The sequence below is a fragment of the Sturnira hondurensis genome, unplaced genomic scaffold (genome assembly GCF_014824575.4).
Source record: "Sturnira hondurensis isolate 20B ecotype Veracruz unplaced genomic scaffold, ASM1482457v3 Scaffold0004136, whole genome shotgun sequence".
NCBI lineage: Eukaryota > Metazoa > Chordata > Mammalia > Chiroptera > Phyllostomidae > Sturnira > Sturnira hondurensis.
In genome coordinates, this window is record NW_028076767.1 from 25,399,106 (window position 1) to 25,406,788 (window position 7,683).

Consider the following 7,683-nt stretch of genomic DNA (forward strand, 5'->3'; position numbering starts at 1 on the left):
GACAGAAGACTAAAATGGTGTCTTTAAAGTCTACAGAGAGATGAAAACTGCCAAATAAGAAATCCTGTACTCAGTGGAAACAGCCTTTGCAAACTGAGGTGAAATAAAGACATTTTTCAGCCCAGGAAATAACAATTGGAGAATTCAATTCCAGAAAGCCTGCACAAAAGTTTTTCAAGTTCAAGAAAAACAATTCCAGATGGAGATACAGAACTACAGGACAAAATGACAATCACCGGGAAAGTGTATGCGTGGATACATAGGAGAACTGCTTTAAAATAAGTAGCTGTGTAAAGCAACAACAACGATGTATCATGAGATTTGTGAAGTGTAAAAGCAAATCACGGGACAGCAAGGGCACAGAGGGTAGGAGCAGTAAAGGGAATTACGCTGTTCGGAGGCTCTCACGTTGTTCGGGAAACAAGGTGCTAATTCACGTCATGCTGTAATAGATTAAGGACGTCTCTCATAGCCTCTCAAGTAAGCATGTATCTAAAATTCCAATATAAATCATTTACCTAAAAAACTCCAATGGAAGAAAAATTGAAAGCAGGGGTCCGAACAGATATTCATTCACTCATGTTCATAGCAGCACTATTCACAATAACCACAAGGTGGACAGAGCCCCAGTGTCCATCCACAGCTGAATGGAAAAACAAAATGTAACATATCCATACAGCGGAATATTATTCAGCCTTTAAGTAAGAAAGTTCTGAGGCATGCTACAACACAGAGGGACCTTGAAGATATAACCTTAAGTGAAATAAACCACTCACAAAATACAAATATTCCATGGCTCCATTAATATGAAGTACAGGCAACCTCAGAGATAATGATGGGTTCGGTTCCAGATCACCACAATAAAGTGAATATAGCACTGAAGTTTTTGGCTTCCCAGTGCATGTAAAAGTTATGCTTCTACTATGCTGTAATCTATTAAGTGTGCAATAGGATTATTTCTTTAAAAAAGTAAGGTATATATCTTAATTTAAAAATACTGTATTGTTTACAAATGCTCATCGTCATCTGAGACTTCAGTGAGTCATAATCTTTTTGCTGGTGGAGGGTCTTACCTTTCATTTGTAAAAGAACTGCAGTATCTGCAAAGCACAATAAAGCATGGTGAGCTAAAGCAAGGCATACCTGTATCTAAAGCAGTCAAGTTCATGGAGACAGAAAATAAAACGGTGGTTTCCAAGGAGGAAGGGGAGGGGGGAATTGGGAGTTATTGTTTAATGGAGATAGAATTTCAGTGTCGCAGGATGAAAACGATTCTGGAGATCGATGCGCTTAAATAGGAATTCCCAAAAGATACTGTACAGTGCACTTAGTGATACACTTGAAAACGGCTACAGCCCTGGCCAGGTGTCTCAGTTGGATGGCGCATCATCTCACACACATAAAGGCTGTGGATTCCATCCCCAGTTGGGTTCCATACAGGAGGCAACTAGTGGATGTTTCTCTCACATCTACATCTTTCTCTCTCTCTCCCCCTTCCCCTCTAACATCAATACACATATCCTCAGGTGAGGAATTAAAATTTAATTGCTATAGTGGTACATTTTATCATGTGTATTTTACAACAGTTTTTTAAAAACTATCAAGTGGATAAGATAGAATGAGGTAACAAAATACCCAAAAGAAGGGAGAAAAAGAGAAATACAGGACCAAAAGCCAGGTAGGACAAACAGAAGCCAGGTTGGCCATACCTATAATTATGTTAAATGTAAGTGAACTAATATTTTAATAAAAAGAGAAAGTTCTACAGGGTGAATTAAACAAAAAGATCCAACTGTACAATGTTTATATGAGGCACACTTTAGTTTAAGGACATATAGGTTAAAAGATTTAAGAAAATGGAAAGAATGAGGGGAAAGGTGGGTAGAGGTGGAAGAGAGGGTATGGGAGAGATGATTGGTGATTAAAAATATATAAATAAATATTATACAGCCACTAAAAAAGATAAAAGAATGGAAATGTAGCTAATATTTAAATGAGAAATAATACCTACTGTACAAATTCTTTTTTAAAATTTTATTCATTTATCTTTAGAGGGGAAGGAGAGAAGGAGAGCTATATCAATGTATAGTTGCCTCTCCTGTGTCCCCGCCCCCCTGCTCGGAACTGGCCAGCAACCCAGGCACGTGCCCCCGCTGGGAATCGAACAGTGATCTCTTAGTTTGCAAGCCTGCACTCAATCCACTGAGCTACACCAGCCAAGGCTATACAAATTCTTTAAGATCATAGGGAGAACACTTCCCCACTTACAAAGTCATCATAATTCTACTATCAAAGCCTGACAAGAGCATGAGAAGAGTAAATATCACAGGCCACTTTCTCTCGTGACTGTAAATACAACCCTAAACAAAATGCTAGCAAATCAAATCGAGCAATAAATAAAAAGGGCAATAAATCTTAACCAAATGGAGTTGGTCCCAGAAATGCAAAATGGTTTAACATTTTTTTTAGAATTTATTTATTTATCTTTAGAGGGGAAGGAGAGAAATATTAATGTATGGTTGCTTCTCGTGAGTCCCCTGCTGGGAACTGGCCTGCAACTCAGGCATGTGCCCTGACTGGGAATCGAACCGCGATTGCGTGGTTCTCAGGCCTGCGCTCAATCCACTGAGCTACACCAGCCAGGGAATTTTATTTTTTTAAGATATTATTTGTTTATTTTTAGAGAGAGGGGAAGGGAGAGAGAAAGAGAGGGAAAGAAACAAAGAGCCTATTGCTTTGCCCCTACTGCGGACCTGACCTGCAAATCGGGCATGTGACCGGACTAGGAAGCAAACCAACAATGCTTTGGTTCACAGGACAGCACTCAGTCTACTGAGCTACACCACCCAGGGCTGGTTGAACATTCTAAAATCAACCAAAATCTGAACAGATGATGAAAATGCATTTGCTAAAATTCAACACCTACTCACAGTAAAAACTCTTAGCAACCTAGGAATAGAACTTCCTCAGTCTGGTACAGGGTACATAGGGGAAGACCCTTGGAGCTAACATCATCCTTAATGGCAAAATATTGAACATTTTCTGCCCTAAGTTCAGGAACAGAGCAAGTATCAGCTGTCACCACCTCTAGTCAACATTTTACTACATGTTCTAGCCAGGACTGCAAGGCAAGAAAAAAAAAGTGATAAAGATAGGAAAGAAAAAAAAATAAAACTCTCTTTATTCAAAGATAACATGATTGTGTAGATAGAAAATCCTAAGGAACCTTAAACTTTTAGGACAAATACATGATTGTCTTAGTCTGGTTGCTCTCAGGACATACCACAGACTGGGCCTTATGAACAATAGAAATGTATTGCTCACACTTCTGGGGGCTGGAAGTCTGAGATCCAGGGTGCCAGCCTGGTCAGGTTCTGAGGAAAACCCTTTTCTGGGTTGCAAAAGCAACACTATACCAAAATCAACTTGATTTCTACATTCCAGCCAATGTCAGAAAAGCTTTTTAAAGAATAGTCAAAATAGTTTTAAAATACCAAAAAAGCACCTATAAATGAATCTAACAAAATTCACATAAGACCTCTGTAGAGGAAACCATAAACATTTTAATTGAGGTCAAAGAATGAATGATGTGGAGACACCAAGTTCATAGAGATTGAAGACTCTCTACTGTAAAGCTAGCATTCTCTCCAGTTGCTATAGATTCAAAGCAATCCCAGCTGATTTTTCATAGGGAACCTGACAAGATGATTCTAATCTAAAATGCCTATGAAACTACAGAAGGCCAAGAACAGCCAGGGTACTCTTGAAGAAGCACGAGATGGGAGAAATTGCTTGAACAGCTAACAAGACTTGTACTAAAGCTCTAAAAATTAAGACAGTCTGATACAGCACCAGAGCGGACAAAATCCAACAGGCAGAAAGGATCCCCAAGACAGATTAGTGATAAAGACAGCGTTGCAGGATGCTGTTGGAAAATGTTCAAATAAATGGTATTGAGTGGACTATCTGTACGGGAAAAATAACACTGGAACTCTTTCACGCCAGACTCAAAAGCCAATTTCTGATGGATTACGGACCTAAATATGAAAAGGAAAATAATAAATGTGGGCTGACACACAAAAGATAATAAATATTTCTTGAGTGAATGGGTGTATAGATGGGATGTGCTGTTCCCATTTAACTTCACGTATTTTACAAAGAACAAAACCAATTTCTGTTGGATTATGGACTTCCATGTGAAAATCAAAACGATAAAGCTTGAGGAGATAACATACAATACCTTCATGACCTCAGGTAGAAAACATTTCCTTAAACAAGACAGAAAATGCACTAACCACAAAGGACAGATGGATAAATTGGACTTCAAGAAACATCATTCACAGAGTGAAGCGGCAAGCCTCATATGAGGAAGATTCGCAATGCACATAACTGACAAATGGTTTACATACAGAATATACTACTACTACTACTACTACTACTAATAATAATAATAATAATGGAAAGACAGACCAATAAAAAATGGGCAAGAACAGGCTCTTTACTTCCCACAGAGAAATCCAAATGGCCAATAAATATATGAAATGTGCTGAGCCTCACTAGTAACCAAGGAAATGAACCAGAGTGAGCAACTACTACAGACCCATGAGAGCTGAAAGCGCAAAGTCTGGCAGTCCCAACTGCTGGCGGGAACTGTTGGTGAAAGCTCAGGGAAGTGCTTACCCATTGCTGGGGGAGTGTGCTTCTGTAGTCACTTCAGAAAGCAGTTGGCATTATTTTTTTTTAAGTTAAGCATAGGCGTACCTATAATCCAGGAATTCTGCTCCAAAGTATACACCTAAGAGAAACACATGCCCAGGTAGAGCAGCAGACGTCTATAAGAATGTTCATAGCAGCGTTATTCATAACAGCTCCAAGCTGGAAAGCACCCAGATGTCAATCACCAGTAGAAGAGAGAAATTGCGCTATATTCACTCAACAGACCGCTGCACACAGCACTGAGTGTAAATGGACTACAGTTGCATGCAATGCTTGTGAATAATGTAGAGTGAAAAAAAAGCCCAACACAAAAGAACCCACATCCAATGAGGCCTTTATATAAAACTCATAACCAAGCAAAACTAAGCAGGCTCCTGTCCCCACAATCTTCACCACCCCTGCACTTCCGAGCTATGTGAAGAGTAGCAATAAAAGACTGCAGTCATAGTCTGTAGCGTGGAAGTTTCCTATCTGGACAGTTATGTCTACTTCGTAGCTTCTCAAACAAGCCATAAAATAAGCAGATGGTTCTTAGTGAAAGGAGGTCTGCACAGGGCACGTTGTATGGCCACAGGCAATGCCATCATCAGTAACCTCCTGCTGGTCACCCTAGGTAGCTAACCAAACTTTCTTCAACATGTACTTTGAGGAGTGAGATGGCTGAACGATGCACCCTGGGCAGGCTTCACTTGACTGAAAGCTGCCTGCCGATTTACAGAAGGGCTGAGCAAGGGGCACGTGGCCAGCTGGGCACAAGAATCCCCCGTCTCTTCACTGGAGTTTCTAGCCCACGATAAGAAAGAGGGCAAGGACTTGAGTCCCAGGCCTCCTCCTTCAATTTGGGGTCCATGGTTTCTGACAAACAATTCTTCAGGCTGCAGCACTCAGCTGAGGCCATTCTATAAACGCTTGACAGATGAAATTTCTTCTCTCTTTTTTTTCACTTGTTTTTTAATCCTGTTTGGAGGGGCCAGTGCAGGTTAGAGACAGGAGCTCTACAGCCTGTCTTTCCCAGGCACTCCCTGGCCGCCTTCGAAGGTCCTACCTCCGTGAGGGAGCTGGGTCCCCACGCTCGGGCTCAGCTGGTGCTTTAAGCGGCAAGGAATGCAGTGACTCAGCTGGCCGCTCAGGAGCACCTCGTTGAGCGCGGCGGAGGGGAAGGAAGTCATTACACAGACAGCTGGGCTGTAAAAAACAAAAATACTCCACACACCACACTCCACAAGGCAGGGGGGCTGGTGCCCCATGACTCAACGGGACGCTTCTGCCATGTGGCACACTGCTCACGTGGCGCCCACCCCTCAGGCACTGCTGGCCGCTCCTCTGAGCAGCTTGGAGAGCTGACTGGGTGGGACCCCGGGAAAGTCCGTGACTGTCTCTACTCTTCCTGTCGCTTCCCTCAGCATCTCCCTTCATTCTCCTTGCTCCTTCCTCTTTAACTCCCTTGCCCTTACAAAAGCAAGCAAGCAAGCAAACAAACAAACAAAAAAACAAGGCTGGAATTTAGCATTTCACACCTGCTGGACACTTGGTGGGGACACCATGAGGTCAAAACACTGGTAACCTAGTGAATCAGGCAGATACCAGCAACAAGTCATATCATCAGGGCGGGGTCCAGAGTCCTGGAGAGGGAGGCCAGAGGAAGACAGACGGCAACAAGGGAGGGAGACTTCAAGGAAGACGCAAGACCATCAAAGGTGAAGACCTTTACTCCCTAATCTTGACTGGAGACCTACTCTGTACCAGATGCCATTCTTGGGATGGATCAGTGAAGACAGACCCGATGTCTTGCCCTTGGGGGCTACATTCTCATGGGGGAGACAGACCAACACCAAATACTGTATATAAGTAAGTTGGATAGCCTATGGAAAGGTGATTGGGGCTTCAAGAAAGGATTAGCACTGGGAAGCTGGATGGGAGGGGTCAGGGTAGAGAGGTGACATCTGAGTCATCTGGAGGTGGCGAGGGAGTGAGCCATGTCGGTGTCCAGGGAAAGAGCATTTGGGGGCAGAGGAAATGGCCAGGACAAAGGGGACAGTGTGCCTGGCCTGCCTGAGGACTAACAAGGGGGCGAATGTGGCCACTGCAGTGAGGGAGGGAGACCTGCGTGGGAGGCCAGAGAAGAGGGAGGTGTCAGATGGGGCGCCACTGAGGGTTTGCACGGAGATCACACCAGACTTGACTTTGGTTTTCACAGCATCCCACTGCCAGACGGCTCTGTCCTCTGAGACCACGATGCAAGAGGAGTACAAAATGAAGCTATGGGATGGTGGTGATGGTTTCACGGGCATTTCCACCTGTCAGAACTCAAAGGTACACTGTAAACACATGTGGTTTACTGCATGCCAGTCGTACTGCAATAACACTAGAAAAATACTGTGCTTTCAATCTTTTACTGTTTTCCCCACTTAACACTGGAAGCTCCATCCAGGCTGTTGTGTGTACAGCTACTTCATAGCCTCTCACTGCCGTGCAGAAGGAACTACTTGCCACAGATGTAGAATGTTAGGAAGTCGATGAGAGGGATGCTGGAATCACACACAGCATTGGCAGGTGAGGGTCTGGCAGTGTTGGGACAGTCACAGGGCAGGAGTTTCGGAAGAATGACTTCGGTAGGAGGTGAGATAAGCCTTTGGGGAACCCAAAGGAGCCCAGGATAATTTTTGGATGGTTGTGCTTTCTGGTAAAATACAATACTATATAAAAGAAACATACCAAGCAATCATGCAATCGACCCCTTGCTACCAGATTTAAATAATTCTTGGGCACTGGCTGGTGGGGCTCAGTGGATTGAGTCCCAGGCTGCAAATCAAGGGGTCATCAGTTTGAGAACCATTCTAGGGCACACGCCTGGGTTGCAGACCAGGTCTCCAGTAGGGGGCGCACATGAAGCAACCACACATTGATGTTTCTCTCCCTTTCTCCTCCTCTTTGCTTCTCTAAAAATAAGTAAATAAAATATTTTTT